At 43.9% G+C, this 24,157-nt stretch overlaps 1 protein-coding gene across 3 annotated transcripts in view; it reads right to left on the bottom strand.

Moving 5' to 3' along the window:
- Positions 1 to 24,157, bottom strand: part of LNX1 (ligand of numb-protein X 1) — a 287,249-nt gene that overhangs the window by 207,291 nt on the left and 55,801 nt on the right. The gene's annotated exons all lie outside the window — the stretch shown is intronic.

The following is a 24,157-nucleotide window of genomic DNA, read 5'->3' as shown; positions in this document are numbered from 1 at the left end:
AGACCCTTGGGGCTGTAGAAAGGCCAAACGGCAGGACCGTAAACTGGAAGCGCTGACGGTTGGCTACGAAGCGAAGGAATCTCCTGTGCGGGGGAAAAACGGTGATGTGAAAATACGTGTCCTTCATATCGAGGGCAGCGTACCAGTCTCCAGGATCCAAGGACGGGATAATGGTCCCCAGAGATACTATGCGGAACTTCAACTTTACCATAAACTGGTTGAGGCCTCGCAGGTCTAGGATAGGTCTGAGACCTCCCTTTGACTTGGGGATTAGGAAATAACGGGAGTAAAACCCATTGCCCCTTTCGTCCATTGGCACCTCTTCTATAGCTCCCATGGCGAGGAGCGTCCGCACCTCTTGTGAGAGGAATTGCTCGTGAGAGGGGTCCCTGAAGAGGGACGGGATTGGAGGGTGGGGGAGCGGGGTTGAAATAAATTGGAGGTGGTACCCATACTCTACCGTGCATAGGACCCAGCGATCCGAAGTCAACTGGGACCACGCTGGGAGGAAGTAGGAGAGACGGTTGAAGAAGGGAGGAGAGGGATCCTGGCCTGTGACTGGTATGCTGCTCTCGGGTGCGCCTTCAAAAGTTCGCCTTTGGTCCTGGTGGTGGTTTCGAGGGACCTTGATTTTGGCCTGCTTGGGATCCTGAAGGTCGCCTGCGACCACCTCGGCCGTGCCGCCTGCTAAAGTCCTGTCTCTGTCTAGGTGCAGAGAATGGACGGTGAGGCTGGGGACGGAAAGGCCGGCGTTGGGTCACCGGCGTATGCATGCCCAGAGAACGCATTATGACCCTGTTGTCTTTCAGGCTTTGCAGCCTGGGATCAGTCTTTTCGGAAAAAAGGCTTTTACCATCAAAAGGCAAGTCCTGGATGGTGTACTGCAGCTCCGGTGGGAGGCTTGAGGCCTGAAGCCATGAGATGTGCCTCATGGCAACACCCGAGGCTAGAGTCCTGGCTGCTGAGTTGGCGGCGTCCAACGAAGCCTGGAGGGAAGTCCTGGCCACCTTTTTCCCTTCCTCCAAGAGGGCAGTGAACTCTTGGCGGGAGTCTTGAGGGAGAAGCTCTGTAAACTTACCCACACCCACCCAGGTGTTATAATTATAGCGGCTAAGCAGGGCTTGTTGATTTGACACCCAGAGCTGTAGGGCACCTGCAGAGTAAACTTTGCAGCTGAGTAAGTCCATCCACCTAGCCTCCTTTGATTTCGGGGCTGGCGCCTGCTGGCCATGGCATTCCCTCTCATTAACAGACTGGATGACCAGTGAGCAGGATGGATAAGTACTCATACCCTTTAGAGGGCAACATATATTTACGCTTGACTCCCCTGTCCACAGGAGAGATAGAGGCTGGAGACTGCCATATAGTGTCTGCATTGGCCTCGATGGTCCTAATAAACGGTAGAGCCACTCTAGTGGGGTGCTACCCTCCTGAGTGCTACCCTCCTGAGGAGGTCCTGATGGGCTCTCGGGTCTATTGGAGGAGGGCCCGAGGAGGATGTTCCTGCCACTGCCTCATCTGGAGAAGAGGAGATGCCAGGGACAAGCGGGTCCTGTGCGGCCTCTTGCTCTTGGGCAAGCTCCTGCTCCAGTGGAACCTGGGAGTCCGGTGGGTGAACTGGGGCGTCCTCCGGAGCACTCGGAGGGGGATGGCTAACCGTCGCCTCTAGCACTCTGTGCTCTGATAGGACAGAATGGGACGGCACTACTGGTACACCGTGGGCCTGGTGGTAAGCCCAGGGTGTCCAGAAAGACCACTGCTGGGTGCCTGGTCCTGAGCCTGGGTCTCTTGGAAGACTCTGGTGGGTACCTCAGAGTCATAGTCCTGCGCATAAGGGTCTTCCCACGCAGACAGCTCTTATGTGTCTCTGGAGGAGCTGAGAAGCCCTGGGCAGAGTCTTTGTCTCTAGCAGACCTTGCTCCACTTGGCATCGGGGACCGGTACCGGGAGGCATACTGGTACCGGGAACGAGATCGGGACCTGCGACCGGAGCGGTGCTGGGAGGTCGACCGAGATCTCGAGGCTTGGCGTCGGGAGTGGCTACGGGAGTCACGGTGCCTGGAGCAGTGCCGGGAGCGGCAGGCCGGCGAACGGGACACTGAATGACGACGCAAGTGCGACCCGTACCGATGAGGGGAACGGTGCCGGGACCGCGAGTGGCGTCAGGAGCGGGAGCGCTGGTGCGACCGAGAACGTCTGCGGGACCGTGATCGGGAACGGTGCCGCTCTGGTGTGCTAACAGAGGATGGTCGTATCAAGGCAGGCTTGCCGATCGACTGAATTACCCACACCAGCGGCGCCGGGGGACGAGGCAGCGTCGACTCTGTCATGGCAATCAAATTGCGCGCCATTGAGAAGGTCTCCGGCGTGGATGGAATCGTAAGCTCAACCACGGTCCGCACCAGGGAGCTGACAGGCACCGGACTCGACGGCCCTTGTGGGACTGGAATCGACGGTGCAGACGTCGTGGGTGCCGCGGCAGGTGTCAGTGCCAGGCGATCCGACTTAGACGAGCTCTCTGGCTGCGGTGCAGGTGGCATGGAAGCAGCAGGAGTGTTAGGCTTCCTCGACCTCGGGGAGAGGGAGCGGTGTCTAGTGGACTTCGGTGTCAGCGACGGCCGGTGCCGAGAGGTCTTGGCCGCACCGGGGCGGTCCGGTACCGAGGAGGTGCTTCTGCCCGCCGATTGTCCAGCACTTGGTGCCGAAGATGGGGAGGGTAAGAGCCGCCTCCATAAGGAGCTGTTTTAGCCGAGAGTCCTGCTCCTTTTTTGTTCAAGGCTTAAAGGCCTTGCAAATGCGACACTTATCTGTCAGGTGAGATTCCCCGAGGCACTTAAGACAGGAGTCGTGTGGATCTCCTGTCGGCATCGGCTTGTGGCAGGCCGAGCACAGTTTGAAACCCGGTGAACCGGGCATGGGCCCTGGCACCGGTGCGGGGAAGGGGCTAATCCCCAAACCCCTCTTAGCTATATAAACTAACTATGAACTACGTTAACTACACTATAACTATAAAACTTGGAACTATACACACACAAAAAACTAGAGAAACTATGAGTAGCTAGGGAAGTGGAGGTCAGTAAACCGCACTCCACTGTTCCAACGACCGACACGGACGGTAAGAAGGAACTGAGGGGGTGGTTGGGTCGGCAGGGTTATATATCCGGCGCCATAGCGGCGCCAGTCCGGGGGGCACCCAGCCGACCCAACGGGTATTGCTAAGGTAAAAATCTTTTGATGAACGTGCACGCAGCGCGTGCACACCTAATTGGAATCGATATGAGCAAGCACTCGAAGAACCACCTGAATTTTAGAGGCAATGAGTATCTCTACCTTCCATTAACTTCAGTGCTCCCACTAAGCGTAGTGTAGATACTCACAAAACCTCTGAAAATCAGGCCATTTTTATTTAACTAACTGTAGGCACCCAAGTTTAAACATGGTGGCGTGTATACTAAAAGTCTGGGTATATGTTCCCCATAGAAAGTATTATTTCTCCATTACTCTTACCCAGAACTTTTTTCCTTTCCCCTCCTCACACACCAGTGGCTGAGACTGGTTTAAACATGATATTATTATGCAACAAAATACATAGCAGCACTTTGGGAAGTTTGACAAACTAGAATACATGTTTAGCTTTCCTGCCTCAGAGACAATGCAGAAGAGAGAAGGATCTGGCAGGCTTCCTGGAGCAGGTCTACAACTGGTTCTGCTTTATATTCAGTAGGATTTATAGACATTTTGTGAGCATTTACTTTACAGAGCAACAGCTACAGAACAAATCACTTTTTAATCCTTGTACTGTAATTAAACACCTCTGAAAGTTAAGCAGAGCTTCTGTGCATGAAAGAGTAGACTGGAAAGAAATTAATGTATTTATATGAACAGGACTATTTACAGCATATAAATACATGCATGTTTAACAGACTTGCTAGCTATGTAGAACTGAATTTCATGCTTCATTGTTTCCTCTTCTCTCTCATGTCAGATCATATCTCATAAGGAAAACCAGACCTTTCATCTTCTCTCCTCTCTGTATAAGGATTAATTCACTGGACACATGGCACTTAGGAATAATTCCTCCTAAAAAAAATGGTAGGTGCACAGATCTTGGGGAAGGTATTGGGATTTCCAGAGTAGACCTGTGTAGTCTGGAAATTACTTTGAACCAGTCTGGATCACCTTTGGAGTTAACCTCACTTTCTCTGATTTTTACATCTGATCACAATAGAAATCTGCTAGCTAGGTTTATGGTGTAATGTGATTGGATTAGTTCCTCCAAAAGAAATTTTCCTCAGAGTTTGCCATGTTCTTTGTTATCTTCCCCTCAGCCTCCTATCTCTCCATGCTCTTCCACTTGGTATAAACCTCTTTGTGGCTTATCTTCTTACATCTCCCTCCCTGGAGCTCTATCATTTTGCTCACCCACAGATTCCCCTGCTCTTCCCCGTTCTCCATCATTTCCATAAATCTCACTCATCCCCAACTTCCTACTCTTCACTGCTGGTGACATTTCCCTTAATCCAGGCCCCACCTTTATCCCTACCCTTCCTTCCTAAGTGCCTCACCCTCCACGAGCCTTCTGCCTCTGATGCAGATAACCTAATTTCCATCTGCTACTCCTCCCGTTTGTTCAAGAAGTTCACAAATACAGGGACATGGTTAAGGTTATTGAAATGTATAGGCAAGTTTGCACGTCAGTAATGTCAGCTGAATGTATGAACTGTAAGGCTAATACAGTATTTATGTAAATTACCTTGAGTTTTTTTTAGTGCTTAGGGTTTTGTAATGGTGATACTGTAAGCCAGAATTTTAAAACATAGTAGCCTAAAAGTTACACTCCTAAATCCATACTTAGGCACCTGCCTGATTTTCAGATGTGCTGAGAACATAAGAATGGCCACACTGGGTTCAACCAATGGTCCATCTTCCAATAGCAGCTGGTGCCAGATGCTTCAGAGGAAGCGAACAGAACAGGGCAATTTATCAAGTGATCCATCCCCATCATCCAGTCCTAGCTTCCGGCAGTCAGAGACTGATGGACAGCTAGAGCACAGGACTGCATTCCTGATCAGCTTGGCTAATAGATGTTGATGATCTATCCACCCCATAAACTTTTTTTTAATCCAGTTATACTTCTGGCCTTTACAACATCCCTGGGCAATGAGTTCCACAGGTTGACTGTGCAGCATGTGAAGTAGTACTTCCTTAGGTTTGTTTTAAACTTGCTGCCTATTGCTTTCATTGGGTGACTCCTGATTCTTGTGTTATGTGAAGGTGTAAACAACATTTCCCTATTCACTTACTCCATTCCATTTATGATTTTATAGACCTCTATCATATCCCCCTTTAGTCATCTCTTTTCCAAGCTGAACAGTTCCAGTCTTTTTAATCTTTCCTCATATGGAAACTATTTCATAGCCCCAATCATTTTTGTTGCCCTTCTCTATACTTTTTCCAATTCTAATACATCTTTTTTTTCAGATGAGGCAACCAGAACCGCATGCAGTATTCAAGGTATGTGCATAATAGACAATATAATGCCACTATATAAATGCATGTCTTATTTTCTATCCCTTTCCTAATGGTTCCTAACATTGATAGCTTTTTTTTTTTTTTAAACTGCGGCTGCACGTTGAGCAGATGTTTTCAAAGAACTATCCACAAAGACTTCAAGATCTCTTTCTTGAGTGGTAACAGCTAATTCAGACAACATCATTTATTATGTACAGTTAGGATTTCCCCCCCCCCCCCCCACTATACATCAATCAATCAATCAATCCTGAAGTTCATCTGCCATTTTCTTGCCTAGTCACCCAGTTTTATGAGATCCCTTTGTAACTCTTTGCAGTCTGCTTTGGACTTAACTATCTTGAGTAATTTAGTATCATCTGCAAACTTCATCACCTCACTGTTTTCCTAAATGATCTGGAAGAAAGATATATGTTGAACAGCACTGGTCCCAGTACAGACCCTTGAAGGACCACATTATTTACCTCTCTCCACTGTGAAAACTGATTATTTTGTCCTACCCTTTGATTCCTATCTTTTAAATCAGTTACTGATCCATGAGAGGACCTTTCCTCTTATCCTGGGACTCCTTACTTTGCTTAAGAGCCTTTGGACCTTGTCAAAAGCTTTCTAAAAGTCCCAGTACACTATATCCACTGGATCCCTCTTGTCCACATGTTTGTAAACTCCCTCAAAGAATTTTAATATATTGGTGAGTCATGATTTCACTCTACAAAAGCCACATGGACTCTTCCACACCATAGTGGTCATCTATATGTAGGGCACTACCAAATACACAGCCGTTAAAGACATGTCACAGACTGAAATCTGGTCTGCTCTGTACTTTAACTCTATAGTATAGGGTAAAAGTATGCAGCATTTCTCAAATTGGGAGTCCCACCCCAAAAGGGGGTTGCAAGGCTATTGTAGGGGGGGGGTCACAGTATTGCCACCCTTACTTCGGTGCTGCTGGCAGCAGTGGTGCTGGCTTCAGAACTGGGCACCAGACCAGCAGCCACTGTTCTCTGGACACCCTGCTTGAAGGCAGTGCGGAAGAAGGGTCATAATACCGTGACTCCCCCTAAAATAGATTTTTGACCCCCCTGTTTGAGAAATGCTGAGTCAAGGGCTTTACATGTTTATATTTTGCCATTTTAAAATACATATTCATATTTTGTTATAACAAACCATATAATTTAAGATTAAATATCTGAAACTGAAATTCAGTATTTTTTTAAATGTTATGATGTGAAATTTATGAAGATGAACCATGAATTTGGTAGGGTCTTATCTATAGGCTTGGTTAAAACTATAGTAAAGAACAGAATAGTCAATTTGCCTTGTTCTGAAGTTAGGCTTACTGGCTGTAATTGTCATCTGGTACAGAGGCTGATTTAAGCCACATACCACAGTTAGGAGTTCTGCAATTTCATATTTGAGTTCCTTCAAATCTCTTGGGTGAATACCATCTGGTTCTGGTGACTTATTACTGTTTAATTTATGAATTTATTCCAAAAATGTCTATTGACATCTCAGTGTGGGACTGAAAAGAATGGCTCAGGTGTGGGAACCTCCCTCTGTAGTGAAGACCAATGCAAATAATTCATTTAGTTTTTCTGCAACAGCTTGATCTTCCTCAAATGCTTCTTTAGCACCTTGATTGTCCACTGGCCCTACTGATTGTTTGGCAGTATTCCTGCTTCTGATGTACTTTACAAATTTTTGTTACTAGTTTGTGTCTTTTGCTAGATGCTTTTCAAATTCTTTTTTGATCTCTCATTATACTTTTACACTTAACTTGCCAGAGCTTATGCTCCTTTCTATTTTCCTTGCTAGGATTGGACTTCCAATTTTTAAAGGATGCCTTTTTGCCTCTAACCCCCCCTTCTCTGTTTAGGCAGAGTTGGGCTTTTATTGGTCCTCAATTTGTGTGTGTATGTTTAAACACACTTAGGATATACAGTTAATTTAAGCCTCTATTATGGTGTTTTTAAAAAAGTTTCCATGCAGCTTGCAGCTATTTTACTCTAACTGTTCCTTTTAAATTTCTGTTTAACTAGCCTCCTCTTTTTAGTGTAATTCCCCTTTTTGAAGTGAAATGGTACTGTGGTGAGTTTCTTTGGTAGTCTCTTCATTCCTCCCCCGCCCCCCACCCCCAAGTATGTTAAATTTAATTACATTACGGTCACTATTACCAAGTGGTTCAGCCATATTCACCTGTTGGACCAAATCCTGAGCACCCAACAGAGTCAGCGTTTAAGGCCAGAAAGGACCTCTAGCACTCAACCACACATGCATTAGGCACAGTGCATACTCCTGGCAGCAGTGAGGAGAAGCAATGCTGGCCTCCCCCGTGGCCACTCAGGTTTGGCCCTGCCAGCCCTCCATCACAACAGGGCCAAAACTGAGTGAATAGCATTGTGACCTGATGCATGGGGTCACACTGCTGCTCAGGTTTGGCCTCAGAGAGGCCATAGGGCAAAACCAGAGTTACAGGGGTCACATCATTACTCACTCGGTTTTGCATCCACTGTGATGGAGGGGCCACTGGACTAATCCTGAGTGGGCAGTGTGGCAGCCAGTGCTGCTCCTCCTTGCTGCTCCATGAGGCCAGATCCCACACCAAGGATCTCACCCTTTGGGGCCTGGCCAGCTTCACCCTGTTTTCAGGGGCCTATGTCATCTCTCAGGGATAGGGAATGACTCTGCACTTGGGTGAGCTGTGCTGGAAAGCAGGGGCTGAGCATGGCATGGACTCTGCAGGGGAGGCAATGAGGCCAGCAGCTGCAGCGGGGATGGCTCCATAGGGATTGCTGGTACAGACCATGGGAAAAGTTTCTGAAGGCTCCCTTGGAAGGGACCACCAAGTCTGGCCTCTGGTATATCACAGACCACCAACACATTAGACTGCACACTAAACCCAATGACCAAAATTAAACCCAAGTATTACAGCGCTCAGAAGACTAACTGTTGTGTGCAGGGGCGGCTCTAGGCACCAGCAAAGCAAGCAGGTGCTTGGGGCAGCCCATTAGCAGATGCAGCAGCTGGCAGGGATCCGGCCTGGGAGCTGAGAACCAACAGGGGGCCCTGGGAGTTGTAGTTCCTTGGTTAGCTCCCTGCCTATAGAGCCAGCCCTGGAGCAGGGAAAGAATTACATTTCCCAGCATTCCCTTAGCTGCTATAAACGGGAAAGGGAAGGGGAGGGAGTATGGTAGCTGAAACCTCATGCTGCAGCTTGCTGTGAATGGAGAGCTCACTGCTAGAGTGGGGTGGTACTGAATGGGGAACAAGTGTGCCCAAGGAGTAGAAGGCTTTGGCACAGATACCCCCTTCAGAAGGCATCCCCAGACCGGATTAGGGATACTGGTGTGTCCTCACCTTGCAGCCCTCAAAGAAAGAATTGGGTGGACTAAATGGACAGTGCCCCTCTCTATCTGAAGCCTAGCAAGGGAGGTATATAGATCCTGCTAGAATTTAAAATGAAAAGGAAGGGAGGGGAGGCTCTGCTGGACCTGAGCAGCTTTAGATACAGTACCAGGCACATAGGAGGATTTCCATTTCTGAGCCATGGAAGAAGAAATTGACTTTTCCTTTCCAGATTTAGCCAATATTCAGAAAGGGAATCTAGCACCTGCCTTCCAGATTTGAACACCTCAAAATTCAGGAGTGCTCAAGCTCAGTTTGGGCAGTTGTTACTTCATTTCTCCCAAATCAAATATACTGATCCGCTGTAATTTGCTGTAGAAAAAAGTAGATAAAATTGAGCAAGAAATGCTTCCCAGTGGTTTTTAGGACTGGAATTGCTATTTTCAAAAGCAATTGCCTTTTTTTTTTTTAAATTAGTTTAAAAGGAAGACAGTGATATTGCATTGGCAAATTCCCCATAGAAACAGAGTGGAACAAAAGAATAATAAAGGCACCTCAACTTTTCTTCATTTATGGAGGACAGTCTTATAATATGCATCCAGATATCCTCCAATCACACAAGCTGAAAATTGTTCCACTTTACTGCAGGTCTGTAACCATATGGGAACCAATCCTGTCTGTGTTCTGTGCACATCCAAAATTCCTGCTGAATCACCCGCCCTGGGAGCAAGTTACCAGTGACCCAGGGCTGGGGCGGCAGGAGGTGCGAGAGAGCCCAGGGCTGGAGCAGGGCAGCCAAAGTTATTTTTGCTTGGGGCAGCAAAAAACCTAGAGCTGGCCCTGGTTGTGTGCCACCAGCACAGAATAGGAAAGAGCAAGATGCACTGGTACCCGATGACACTGCAAAAGGCAGGAAGCATTTTAACCAAGGCCTATCTAGATAATCCTGGCAAGTGACCTAGGCCCCATCCTGCAGAAGAATGCAAAAAATCCCAGGTCACTGCCAACCTGACCAGGTGGAAGACTCCTTTCCAACCCCACATATGGCAATCATTTACACCTGGAGCATGTGAGCAAGAACCAGCCAGCCAAACACCTGAGAAAGTATTGCCTGTACCACGTCAGAGCACTGGTCATCCCATCCAGCGTCTCATTTCCAGACGTGGCCATCCCTGATACCTCAGAAGGAGACAAAACCAAAAACCCAAGCAGAATACATTGGGGGTAGAAAGGGGAGGGGGGAGAAGAGAGAATATCCCTCTGACTCAGGTGACCAGCTGAAGTACTGAAACGTGATTTTTAGGAACATAAGAAACTGGAGTGGACTTCCAAGGCTGTTGAGCTCTGCCCCCCTCCATGACAAGCAACCCTATAATCCTACTCAAATTTGTCCAGTTCTCTCTTAAAACTAATTGTTTACCACCACAACTTATGTTAGGAGACTGTTCCAGTCAGAACCCCACATAACAATCACCTTAATTATTTTAGCCACCTTAACTTTAAATTAGCAAAGCTTGTGTGCAAGAATTACCTTTTTCTTTTTTAATAAATAAGAATACAAGGAGCCCACAAAGTGTAAGTCAAGTTGGCACAGCAAACTATGTGCTTGGCAAATAATGTTTTCTGCTATGTCAGGCTAGTAGTAGTTTTCCTAGAAAAACTTTATGCACCGGGCACATAATTTTTGTTGTGTGGCATTAGGCTCTCCACTCCTATGCCTCTCCTAGGGTGAATAGTGGATTTGAGGAGATCCACAGCAACAAGGTTCCCCTCTTGTACACCAATGTGTTGCTGGGAAAAGTGCCTGCCCTGTGGAGTTGAGAACTTAAGTGACATTCTGGACCCACTGAAGTCAATAGCAAAACTCCCACTTCAGTGGGGCCAGGATTTCACCTCCTGATTCTGAGGAACTTGGAGCTTTGTTGGGCAGGCGCCTTTTTCTGGAACTCTTCGAGAGCTGCCCCAGACCAGAAAAAGAGCCTATGTATGATAATCTACATGTCAATGTTTTGTCTCATTTTCTACATCAGCTTCCATTCTGGCTAATATTTTCTCTGTCAGTGTCTGTGACAGACACACATTAATAAAGAACAGTGCTAATAACTTAAATATATACACAGTTGAAAACAAACAAACAAACTACCTGATGGGTTAAAGTTTGTTTAGACCTGCAATCTCTCTGCTGGAAGCTTGAGTTGTTGAAACCAAGTCATTTGTAAGTGAGAGGGATCCCCAAATACATTACAGACCTGCCCTAAACTTAATCTTATCTACCTGTATAACTCTACTGAGGTCAGAGTTATGCTAGTAGAGAATCTGACCTCAGTAATCTCCACCCTAGGAATAAGCAGTGTACTTTTGATGGTGATCAGAATTAATGTGTGTGTCTAACAATGGGATTTAAACTTTGTTTTCACTGACAAAACTTGAACTATGGAGTTGGTACTAATGTTTTCTTAATAGAACTAGGCATCATTAAAGTCTCTTTAGGAATTTTGCCTTTTACCCTGGGTGCACTGAGCTATGCAGTTTAATAGAACAATCTAGCAAAATTCCTTTTGGCACCTGGCTAGCAAAAACAGAAACTTGCTATAGATTTTTTTATGAAATTGTATACGTCACCCTGTAGACAACAACATATGACAAGTAAAATCAAGACATTTCATTCTAAAAAACTAACCTGTTTCATATATAGCTCAGCTAAATAAAATGCAACTTCTTTAAATATTTCAGCCAGAATAAGTCTCCACTATACTGTAGAAATACTAGATTTTTAAATGTTATATAAATACAGCTTATCACAGCAAAAAAACAAAAGTATATATATTGTAAGCTAGACCACAGATTATGTGTAGATTGAGGACAATTTATTCATTTGTCCTGAGTTGCTGTGATTTGCTGGTCGAGTGTTGGCTTTGTTTCATACAGTAGGGGGTTTTGAGAACAGATCTTAGACTGGGTCACCTGCATAGCATCAGGTGGACAGAAATTGTAAGGATTAATAAATCCCAGTACTGCCCAGAGTCATCAAGGACATGCAAATACATTTCACAGTGAAGGTCAAGCTCTTCTAATGAGACAAAACATAAAGGACATTTTGGAGAAAGGTTTTAGGAAGTAGTAAATATCTTTAAAGGGAGACAAGGTTATCTAGGATTTATAGGTTTTACAAATATTTATGCAAGGTGCTAAAAAGCAGCATCTCTCTTGCTTTAAACTATTTGGACAAGTAGGCTTATGGCTTTCCTCTATATGTAAATAGTACAGCAGCATTCTAAACAGATTAATAGTAGCATCAGTATAAGTCAAATATTTATGTAAGCTACGTGAATTGAAAAGGTATTCTAAGGACAACATTTTAGCCACACATTTTTAAAGGCTACGGAGCTGTAATATCCTGCAGGGGAACATCCTACCTTAACTAGATCATTTTGTTTGGAATGAAGAGGCAGTATGAACTATTTCCTGTTGCCTAAGAAAGAGGTTCTCTCTCTTAAGAGCTCAGTCTTAGATGTTCACACAGTGCCAGACACTGTCACATATAGGTGCCCGCAAGGAAGGTTTACAGAGAGCAATTTAGGTTAATTTCCCATATAGTACATTGGAAACACAGTCACTAATGAACGTTACTGTATTTTTATTCTTCAGTTCTGATTAAGTAACTTTTGCTCAAATTCTCCCTTCTGCTACTTAGAAGAAAGGAGAGCAAAATCATGGTTAAAGCCAGGAGAGAAAAAAAAAAAAGTCAAAGGAATAGGGACCAGAAGGTTACCGTTGCCATGTCATAGTTTTCCAGCCCTTTCCTTCTACCACTTGGGAACACGGTCCCACAGTTGCTCCATCACAGTACGTTCCTCTCTCGAGGCAAGCAGTATAAGACAAGCAATTGGCATGACAGATTACTATTATTATAATACCAGGATGGTGCAGTCATATTTCAATATCAGTTTGTTATTGATATTGTTGGGGTATCCTCTGAGACCTATATTGGGATGGCTTCCAAGACCTTATCCACTCACGTCCCAAGAACTCAGCTTGACTCCAAACTCATCAGTGAGGTTTCTTTATTGGCATACAATCAAACTACACAGAGCTCACCAGACTCACATGAAGGGAATGGTTTAGGGCATACCATACATCCAAAATACAAAGTCATTAATCAGCTTATATACACATTCTAAAATAGACTGCTGCACATGCTTTTTATTCCATCACACACAGTGATTAGTTCATTAGTTTCTGGGACCCAATCTCCACATAGATCAAGAGCTATTCAAGCACCACGCATGTGCAGCAGACAGCATTGCTTACTTCCCTACTATCTCTTCTCTTCCAACTACACAGTTACTGTAGATTCATGCTTTGTTCATTGCTTCATGTTCGTAGCCAGAATAGACCTACAGATAAGAAGGAACAATGTGAAGTAGACAATTTGTTCTATCCTATGAATTCCATTACAGAGACACCTACATTTTATGAAGATTTAGGGAAACTCAAACCTTTCATAAAATTGGAGGAAAATAGAATACTCTCCTCACTGAGAGGCTCTCACCCACTCTGAATTAAACAGAGGTTCAGAAATTCAGTTTGAAAAATCTGGGCTTGAGGGTTTGCATAGATTCATAGACTCTAGGACTGGCAGGAACCTCAAGAGGTCATCGAGTCCAGTCCCCTGTATACTGTATCTATGATGAGTGAACTTAGAGGTTTGGAGACTATTATATGTGAAAGAATGCCCCCAAAAGTCCTGATTCTGCCCTAATTTTAGCCAAATTTTCTGATTGCTTTGTACAAGCAAGAATTCATCTTAAACACTGAACACCCACTGAATCTTAGGGCTAGCATATTTTGTAGCTGAAAATACATTAACTTTACATAGTGAGTTTAACATTTTTAGATTTCTGTTTCTGACCACATTCCCTGTGGAAATGAAGTCTTTCACAACAGATACTGGAGAAGAGCAGCCAAGATATTTAGTAGGCACAGCTGTATTGCCTCAAGTGCAGGACAAATAGCTTTCTTTGATTAAAAAGTAGTGCAAAGAATCTTCCTTTATGCTAGTAATTATACTGTCTCCTATCATTGTGGAAGCTGAATAGCAGCAATACACATTTACCCCTTTTGATATTTCAGTTCAGTGGTTCCAGACCCACTAAACACTTTCCTCAGAAAGTTTGTTGGCCAATTTACAGGAATGGCCAATGCTGCAGAAAATGCGCTAGTTGGAAATAGTCCCAAACTAAAACCTAGTCTCTAAACAGGCCCAAACTTTGCAGAAGTTCAGGATTTGATCCAAATTATGCATCTGGCCAACATCTTTATGACAACTCAGTCTAAACCACTAGAATTAAACATCCACAAATCTTGAAAGGGCTTGGTCCAGATCTGAACTTGGTTAGTGTGGTACCAGGAGACAGGGCACCATTTTGCTGAAATTGCAGGAGTGCAATTAGGAAAAGATCTTTGCAGCATAGAAACATCAGTTTCTCTGCTTAGTGTTTCAGTTAAATGGTGCCTGCAATCTTCTTTCTTCTAGGTCTGTATTTTCAACTGGGAGCTGCCACTCTTGTAAACATGCCACTAAGGGTTTGGCTACACTGGAGAGAGTTGCAGCACTGGTGGTGGCTTTACAGCGCTGCAACTCACTCACCGTCCACACTTGCAAGGCACATACAGCGCTGTATCTCCCTGGCTACAGCACTGCATGTACTCCACCTCTGCCTGGGGAATAACGACTGCAGCGCTGGTGCTGCAGCGCCAGTGTAAACAGTGATTAATCTTACTACGCTGTAACTGAATTTTCCCATAATGCTTTTAACTAAAGAACTCTGTTTTGTTAGGATGCCTCTCTTTGTTTTGTTGTGAACTTGGGGCTCCTGGAGCTGCTTATCTAAAAAACAAACACAGCAACTGTTTGCTGTGAATGAGGCAGGCAGGGGGATGAATGTCCACAGCTAGTGTTTGCTTGAGGAGAGAAACAGCATGGCCGGGGGGAGGGGAGGGGGAGAAGGGAGTCCGCCGGAGCAGCTGCTTATCTGGTCTGAAGGCTATTTGCATTTAAGAGTGAATGAGGGGTCGGGGAAGTGGTTGGAATTTGCATGGCAGGGAGCTGACAGTGTCAGCTCCAAAAATCCACTCACTCTCTCTCCCCCACGCTCCCTGTCACACTCCACCCCACCCCCCTCTTTTGAAAAGCAGGTTGCAGCCACTTGAACACTGGGATAGCTGCCCATAATGCACCACTCCCAACACCGCTGCAAATGTGGCCACACTGCAGCGCTGGTAGCTGTCAGTGTGGCCACACTCCAGCGCTTTCCCTACACAGCTGTACGAAGACAGCTTTAACTCCCAGTGCTGCACAGCTGCAAGTGTAGCCAAGCCCTGAGTGAGAAGCCAGTGTGTGTGGCTTATTCACTGCAGGGCTAGCAGCTTCTCTACCCATGTATGCTTTTGTGCCATACTTACAAAGTATTTTTGTTTTTTAAATCAGCAGCAGTGGTCAATAGGAAAGAAAGAAGGCAGATACTAGACCTCATCCAGGCTTTCCCTTATTCTGTTCACTTGCCCCTAATCCCAAAATTTGGATGAGTGGGGCCCATAATCATGGCAGCGCTGATTCATTTAGAGGCAAACAAAGTGTTTCGGGATATGAAATAGAGAGATTCCTCAAAACAGCTAATATATGTCCGGATGGCATCCTCCAACATGTCTTTTTAAATAGTGTACACTGCAATTGCTCCTTTCTGATCACAAATACCATCAATAACAGAGTTGTTAGAATTCCATTCAGTTTGTATACTCTAAATGGTCTTTGGCACTGGGTATTGTTTGACTTTGCTGGATAAGGACAAGAGTCTCATGAACATATATTCAACGATTAAAGCTAGTGAAACTTCTGCTCTTTGTACTGAACCCAATATGGTCATTTCCTGCAGTTAAAAAAAAAGCTGACAGTTGGAGCAGATGTGAGTGAACCCCAACTTTTTCTGTTCCCTTGCTATCACACTCTGAAATGAAGAAGGCTTTTGCAAGACCCACTGAGGTGATCCAGACATAAACCAAGAATTCCAGCTGGTTTTAAATGTTCTCAGCTACGTACATTTGCAGGAAATGTGCACCTTGAAACACAGCTATTGTTATTGTCTGTGTTCCTGCTGGAGTTTCTGCTTAGCGAGGGGTAATGATGGCAGTGCTGATGCCAAGCACAGAAACTGTGCTGTGCTCTCTCAAATGCAACAAGGTTGGAAAATAAAGATAAGTCATCAGATGATGATGATGACGACTGATCTCCCACAGAGTGATTGTACAGGTTTGATTACAGTTGTGCAAAATTCAGACGAAGTTTAAGCAAGCTGTTGTTTCATTTGCATAGGTACCCACCATACAAGTTCTGCGTTCAACAAACCCAAAAACTCAAAGCAAAAAAAACCCAAAAAAGCACACACACCAAAAAAACACCACACACTGTCTAAACCTCTAAGTTTCACACAGTTATTTATTGAAACCATAAATCCTGACCCTGGATTTGAGGGATAAGGGCATTCATATGAAACTCTACTCAGGCTTTCCAATTTGGGCTGAGTTTCAGGCATGTTGTAAAGGGTTCACAAACAACAACAATGTTGAATGTATCCCGCAGAGATCTCCCATGGATGTAGAAAGCACTGAGGATGAGTGGATATTGTTTGCACAGGGACAAGTGGGACTCAGGCAGAATATATGCTGGCAGAACAGCAAGAGGAAATTTTTCATTACAGCTTCTGCCACCCAGGTCTTGCTATTTGAAAATTCACACTGATACTCCCATGCTGAATTTTTCTAGTACTCTCACAGACTGTTCCAAAAATTAGTTCCACTGCTGAGTGGTACTGACCAGTTATTTTGTTGTGCCTTTTGCACTCTTGGGGGCCAGTTTCTTCTTTAAGTATCAAAACTTACTGGATCAACAGGCCTACAGGTCTGTTAATGACTGGTCACACTGATCATGCAAAATGAATCAAAGGCAGAACATAAGATTTGATAGACCATTGGTTGGATCTGCAGTGGGATATATTCTTTTGTAGCTTTTTGAGAAAAAATTGGTTAACCAAAGTTAGATCAAGTTCAGAAAAGGCCTCATTTTGGTTCAGTTTGAAGAGATGGGAAGAAGTACAGGTCAATTCTTATCTTGGCCAAAGAAGAGCCCTCAAATCTACTACCGAACATACTGAATGTATTTCAATAATATGTTATACTGATGGGTTGATTTAAACAATGACACACAGTGCAGGCAGTGAGATTAACAAAGATGTCCCTTATAAAAAGTCATCAAGAGGAGAGAAGACCAGCAGACTTTTTTGGGAGGAGGGGTAGCATCAGACCCTCAGTTTAAAAAAAAAAAAAAGGAATGAAAAGTTAGTTTCATAATTTCTGTATTTAATTGTCTTCAGAACAGAGAAGAGGGGGTGCTTTTTGGAGGATTACTACATCTAACCTTGTTTGTTTTTCTATCATAAATGAACACTTTTGTAGATTAGGATTTTTATTTTTAAAATCCACTATTTATGTAGGTAGGAAAACAAATATGTATTGATTATTACACGTCAGTTTATAAAATAAATATTTTGTTCCATTAAACAGTTGGCAGCACTCTGCTACTATATTTTTTTTTAATCTTGCAAATGAATAGCACTGCCTATAATAAATAAAGCTGATTAAAAACCAGTTACCAACACTGGTAACTTTTATATATATTTACAAGTATGTAGTTTCAGCTGGAATGGTCATAATGTACCATAAAAGGATTTTTTAAGCACTCTTTCCATATGAAAGAAAAAAATACATATTTGAAAAACAAAACAAAATCTAACAAAGAATTTGAGCTTGAAACAAAAGTCATAGATGTTACAGGAAAACCAAGCAAATTAATGCCAAAGTTTCCTGTCAAACCCAGCCAACATTAATAGAACACAATCTAGGGAAATGTCAGACGAACATTCAGAGCCCTGCTGTGATTATCCGAGTCTGTTGCCACACAGAGTTCAATTTTCAGTGTAGTGTGACTTAGTGTGTCAAAAAAAATGGATACTCATGTCTGCTGATTTAAGTATCCTATTGAAGTTCCCACATTAGATGTTCTAGTCAATAGGTTGGATGTGTTGGCTGGAGGGTAACCAATTATCCTCAAATTCAGAAAGACATGAATGTGTATTAGCCTCTAGTAGTTTACACTTTAACATGGACTGAAAGTACAGTAAAGGAGAGCTTCGCTATACTTTATTCAGCAGCCTCTAACCGCTCAGTGGATTCAAGGACAAAACATGAATCATGTCCCATTGTATCCAACTGTGTTTGGCCTATCTTAATCATCTCAACCCCATTTAATGGAGCTTAATATGGAGATCTGGGGAAGAGGATAAGCACTAAACATCTGGCCTCCTCCTGCCACTGCAGCCACAGAAATACAAGTCAACACTCTCAAGTTAGGGAAACTTTTCACCAACTTTTTGGGTCCCCTCTAAGTTCAGAGTCTCAAGAGAGACCAGCCGTTTCCATGATCTAGGAGATGACATTTTGGACTCATGAGCAGGAGTGCCTGGGAGTACAGCTGTCAGTCTCTCTCAGCCCACATGGCAACAGAAATGCAGAATTTCAGTCTCCCAGGTGGAAAATGCAACTATCAACTTACTTTTTTTCCCTCCTCTCCCTCAACTTTATTCTCTCTTTTTGGGTGTGGAAAACCCCCAGTTTCCTCATGGCTGTTGGAGAATAAAAGGGCACATTGTGTTATTGGTTTGATGGACAAATCTGACTGAAGCCAAAAGGAAGGTGGCACCAAGGTAGGGGGACCATAAAACTGGTGTCCAGGGCTGAGGCAAATCAGGACTCGGGTTAGGCCAGGTAAGGACCAGAGCTTGTAATACTTAGCTTTAGTTTTTATTAATCTTATTAAATGTGGTAATATTTAATTTAATTAAGAACTAAGAACTGCAGATACTAAAACCAGAACTCGTGTGGTGATTCCATTTATATTTTTATGACGCTTTAAGTAGAAAGCACTATCTTGTATATAAAAAAAGATCCTGTCTAGCTTCTATCCTTCCTCCCCCACACTGAGCCAGCATGCGTCTACTACTCACGGTTCCGCAGCTATACTACAGCTGTTGAGAAAGCTTTATCCCCGCCCCCACACACACGTGTCACTCCCCCCGCCCCCGAGTCCAGGTTAACTGTTTCATGGTTCCTGAGGAACAAAGCTGTTCCAATGGGATCATGGAGAAGGCCCAACCTACCACCCAGAACGGTCCTAATTCCTTATAGCACTTTAATAAGGAGACCAATGTGACCTGATACTCTTTGGGGAGCCAGTGTAATAACACATCACCATAGACCTCTGCTTCTCAACCACCAGGATGCTGGAGGCCAAATGCTGCATTCTGAACAAGTTGAAGCTTATTTATGGCTTGAGGACTCATTCCTTGGTATCATGAGTTGCTATAATCTAGCCTGGAGGTCTCAGCAATATGGACCACAGTGGCCAATTCAGCATCGGACTGATAGAAAGCTGCACTCCATCCTAGCCACCCACAGATGAGGGAATGTGTTTTTAGTAACAATAGCTATAAAGTATCCAGCAACAGTGAGGAGTTGTGACCCTCAGAACACCCCAATGCCAGATAGCAATGGGCTCCTTCATATGTAAAAAAAGAAGTCAGTATGAACTGGCCTGACCAGCTCAAAAACACCTCACGCACCATTGTCATGATGTTCATTTAAAAGGTGTCTTTGAAATATATAATTTGAAAACTAAGAACACGTTGGTCATTAATAGCACTGTAAAATGAATTTAACAACGCAGTATGTGAGATTATGCATACTGATATGTTTTGGAGTCTGTAAACAGACCAAGGAGGCAAAACAGGGTGTTTTTCCCCAGAAAAAGGAGGAAGGCAAACACCTCTTTGGCTCAACTGCAGATTGAGCCAGGTGTGACAGTCCGGGACAATGGACTACTCATTTGCATCAGAGATTTCCAGAATATAATTTGTATTGTAAATCACAGACTACAGAAAAAACTAGCTGGGTGTTAGCTCCCTGGTAGACACAGAAACCTGAGCCCACAGGAGGGCTTCCTGACTTTGAAGACAAAGATACAGTCTAAAAAGGAACTGCTGGAAGACTTTGGGGCATCCATCACTTGAGAAAAATAAAGACAGCACTCTGTACCTATAAATGACGGGTCTTCCTGCTACAACAGGCTGGAGAATGCTGACAACTTGGTGTGAGTAAGAAACTATGTCAGGCAAAGCTCTCTTATTAGAAATAAGTTTGATACACTAGCAAGTGTGTTGTTTCTCATTTGTTTATAGCCCTTCCATGCCTCTTTCATCCTTGCTTGAAATCACTTGCCAGTAAGTCTGTTCTTTTTTAATAAGCTTGTTTAGTTTCACTAATACACAGCTCTGAGATGGTTTGTAGAGTGGAGTGCATCATGCCAGCTGAGCTAAGAAGCTGTTGTGTGTACCGGCTCTTAGGAGGCAGCAAACTTGTTGTTACTTCCGTGAGCGTCCAGTAAGAGGGACTGGACCACTGCAAGGGAGACTCAGGAATGGAAGGGTTGTTGGGGGTCACTCTGCAAGAAGTAACTGGGCTGGCAGAAGGCAGGTGAGACTATTGGGCTGTGAGCATGCTGCTGGTGTCAGGGCTCTGAGCCAAAGCTGCACAGCCTACAGGCACCTGAGGTTTCAAGGCAGGTAGTGACAGAACCCCTCAAAGCTCACAGGAGTCCTGAAGGGCCCTAGTGCCTATTACAAGTATACTTTACCAACAGTCAGTGCAGGACTTTGATTAGCAAGTCTGGTTGTAGGAGTTGTAAAGGATTTCTTACAGTACAGTAGTGCACGTAGAAGCCTAGAGTGAGCAGTCATTTACAGGATGCATCTGATTTAAACATGGAAAACACTTATTTTCATCTTGTCGGATGAGACAACAATTCTGCTAGGTCCATTGAGAAATGCCTTCTACACTTATGTTTTTCTCCCTTTATTAGCACTGGACATCCCTGACAAATTCTCCGATGGTGTGGATGACAAATGCAAAATGTCATATTCTAAAACATTCCCTAGCAAGTGACACGCCAAAGCATTGACAAAATGTCTGTTTACAGTGTCACTTCTTCACCTTCTGTCAGGTCCAATGTACACTCCCTTGTCTTGCAGTGGCTTTGATCTTCACTAGCAGATAGCAATTATGTCACTTAACTTCACAGAAGAAACTGGAGAGCCCTGCATGTAGAACAGCTGAAACCATGGCCCATATACTGCATCACTCAAACTGATTCAGTACAGGTGAGCTGAAGAGGTATGCCAGGAGCAAAAAGGGCAAGATTCACCCATACAAGAAATAGCTTTTACCTCTTGCATTATTTCCAAAAATAGGATAAGTAAATAATTCATAAAGAATTAGTTGTCAATTTTCTCCTTTTCTGTTAGGAAAACATTTGCAATAGGTGGGTGAAATTCTTTAAATTATTCATTTAAAATTGTTTGCTTATTTATCCAAGCAATTCACTACTCTATATGATTAGCTTGTGAACAGTTTATTGTGAATATTCTAGAATCAAGATTTGCAGGATATTGGTTAGCTATATATGTTACATGGTATTGTATCAGTGCCCTGAGTGATTTATTTAACTAGCCAATACAGTGCTAAATTTAATGTAAAATATTACAAGCAATACAATTCAAATAGTGCTTTTTGGCAAATATTTGAACTTTCAAGCTTCAAATTTGCTATTTTGGGAGTATATGTAAAGGGGACCATAAATTGCACACATAAAATGCAGGAAGTGAATGTAAACAAGCAATTGTGCATGCAACTGCATATTCTGCACATATAGAATAGAACTGCAGGTGTATGTTTAGTAATGTTTTACACTCATTTTAATAGCATTTTTCATCCAGAGACCTCAAAGTGCTTTTATAAAGATGGACATTATTCCTATTTTACAGATAAGGAAACTAAGGTGAAAAAAGTTCAAGGGACTTGCCAAAACAGTGGCAATTGAACCTAGAACTCAAGTCAAATTGCAGTGCTGTCTCTTCTGCAACATTCTGCATTCTCCCCACCCCCTTTACCCCTGTTTGATTGTGCTGTTAGGCAGGGAAAGACTCAAACTGCATGATTCCAGGAGTAACCCAGGGAGGCATTTTGCCTCAGACACACTTTTCTCTCCAGGGCAGGAGAATAGTATTTGTTGCTGGATTATACTAGTAGCAAATAAACTACTCCCCACACATGTGCTCAGCTGTGCTGGCCAATGCAACATGAAGGAGGAGAGGGGTGGAGCAAAGCCAGTGCTCTGCCCACTCCCAACCCACTTGATCCAGGGAGGGAGTAGGAGGTGCACAGCATCCTGTCAATCCTGCACAGCTGGACCCAAAGTGCCAGTATCCCCCAGTGAGGGGGTTGAGGGGATGAGCAGGAGGGTAAGTTTCCTTACTCTCTCCTTATAACCCTGCATGGATATGCAGTTCAAGTCAATGACTGGCCTTATGGCCTAATCATGCCAATGTTAGAGAATGATGTCATTTTATTTTTCCTTTTGCTAGATTACTGAGTTCCTTCTGTCCTCCCATGTCACTTTGTTCCCTTGAAGGCTTGAGTAGGAACTTGTATCTGTGTGAAGTATAGTACCAAGAAGGTTTTACTGCAAGACCTCATGGGCAGGCTGTGTACATAGCTATGTTACAGAGGCTGACTCCTTCAGGGCCACAAAAGTGTATTTCGTGATAAAGAACAACATATTTGTGCCTAGCACAAAGAGCAGCAAACAAACACTGAGCATTTCTTTAACTAGAGCACATCAGGATGGAGGCTACTCTCTGTCACTTGAATGATTTCACCCTACAGCCAACATTAAAAGGTTAAACTCAGCATCTTTTGACTACTGAAATGACATGGAGATTTTGCTCCTAACTGGAGCAAGAGTTCACGGGCAGTCTAATGTAGCTTGAGATAAAATAATAATGGAGTAGTAATGCCTCAGGTGGAGAGAGATTTATGCCTACCCCAGGCATTGGCCATTGAGCATTGGCCTGCTAAACCCAGGGTTGAGAGTTCAATCCTTGTGGAGGCTATTTAGGGACCCGGGGCAAAAATCTGTCTGGGGATTTGTCTAGATGACCTCCTGAGGTCCCTTCCAACCCTGATATTCTATGATTGCTACTTCTCACTTCCTAGAAGAGTGGGTGTGACAGTTTACGGCTTCATTACTTTTTCAGCAGGAAGTCAGGCAGATGGTGCTGGGGAATGTTTGATACTGCAAGGTGCTGAGTAACTCCTGAAGGTGGAGAGCAATCAGTGGAAACCATCTCTGATGCAGTATTCCCCTTTATGAATACCTCTATTGGAATATTTCACTCCAATCTTAAATTACTGGTTTATTAAATTTAAAAACTTCACTTCTTGAAAGATAGGACAAATCCTGTCAAAGCTATAGATTCTTCCAAAGTCATTTTAAGTTGCTCTTAAAACAGTGAAATAATTCAGATGATGGTTTCCATTCACTCTCTCCTACCCCGGGGATGGAAAATGCAGATGGTATTTTGCAATGGTGATGTGTCTCAAACATTTAACAGGAGAATCTGTGGTGCCTTCAGATCAGTCTGTGAGCAATAGAGTGCAGCAATAAAGTGAAACTTAATGAGACCTGCCTTGTGACATAGCTTCTTGGCTGAAAAGACCTCGCCACCAAAATCCCCAGCCACATTGGCCCCAATCCTTGGGCCTGGTCAAGTTCCACTTAGCAGAGGACACAAAGGGCATGATAAAAGTTGGCTATAAACCATGTTTCTTCCCCCAACCCCCCCAAATCCCTGGGGAAGCTGGGGGCTACTCTGGCCACGCACACTAGGAATCCAAGGGCAGCATTGAGTCAGCTACATTAGTGCTACACCACTTGGAAATTTTCCCCAAGGGGGAAAATCAGCTCAGCTGCCCAATTAGGGGAAGTTTATAGTTTGGTTGTGCCAGCACAGTGGCACAACGACCTGTATGGTAGGCCTGGACCTGACCCACCAAGTACAGTTCTGCTCTCTTTGTAAGATGACCGCCTCTTTTAAGTAACCAATTTTTGTTGATCTCAATAGGTCACATATAACAGGGTACATTGTAATAAGTTAACATTAGCACAGTATAAAGAAAAAAACATTAAGTATCCAAAGTAACTGATGTACTATTATGTTGGAGAAACCTACCCAACATACTGTTGTGTTGGAATCTTCAAATGGAGACCTAAGCCTTC

Source organism: Mauremys mutica, chromosome 5 (genome assembly GCF_020497125.1).
Source record: "Mauremys mutica isolate MM-2020 ecotype Southern chromosome 5, ASM2049712v1, whole genome shotgun sequence".
NCBI classification, from domain to species: Eukaryota; Metazoa; Chordata; order Testudines; family Geoemydidae; genus Mauremys; species Mauremys mutica.
This window is presented reverse-complemented; position numbering and strand designations above follow the sequence as displayed.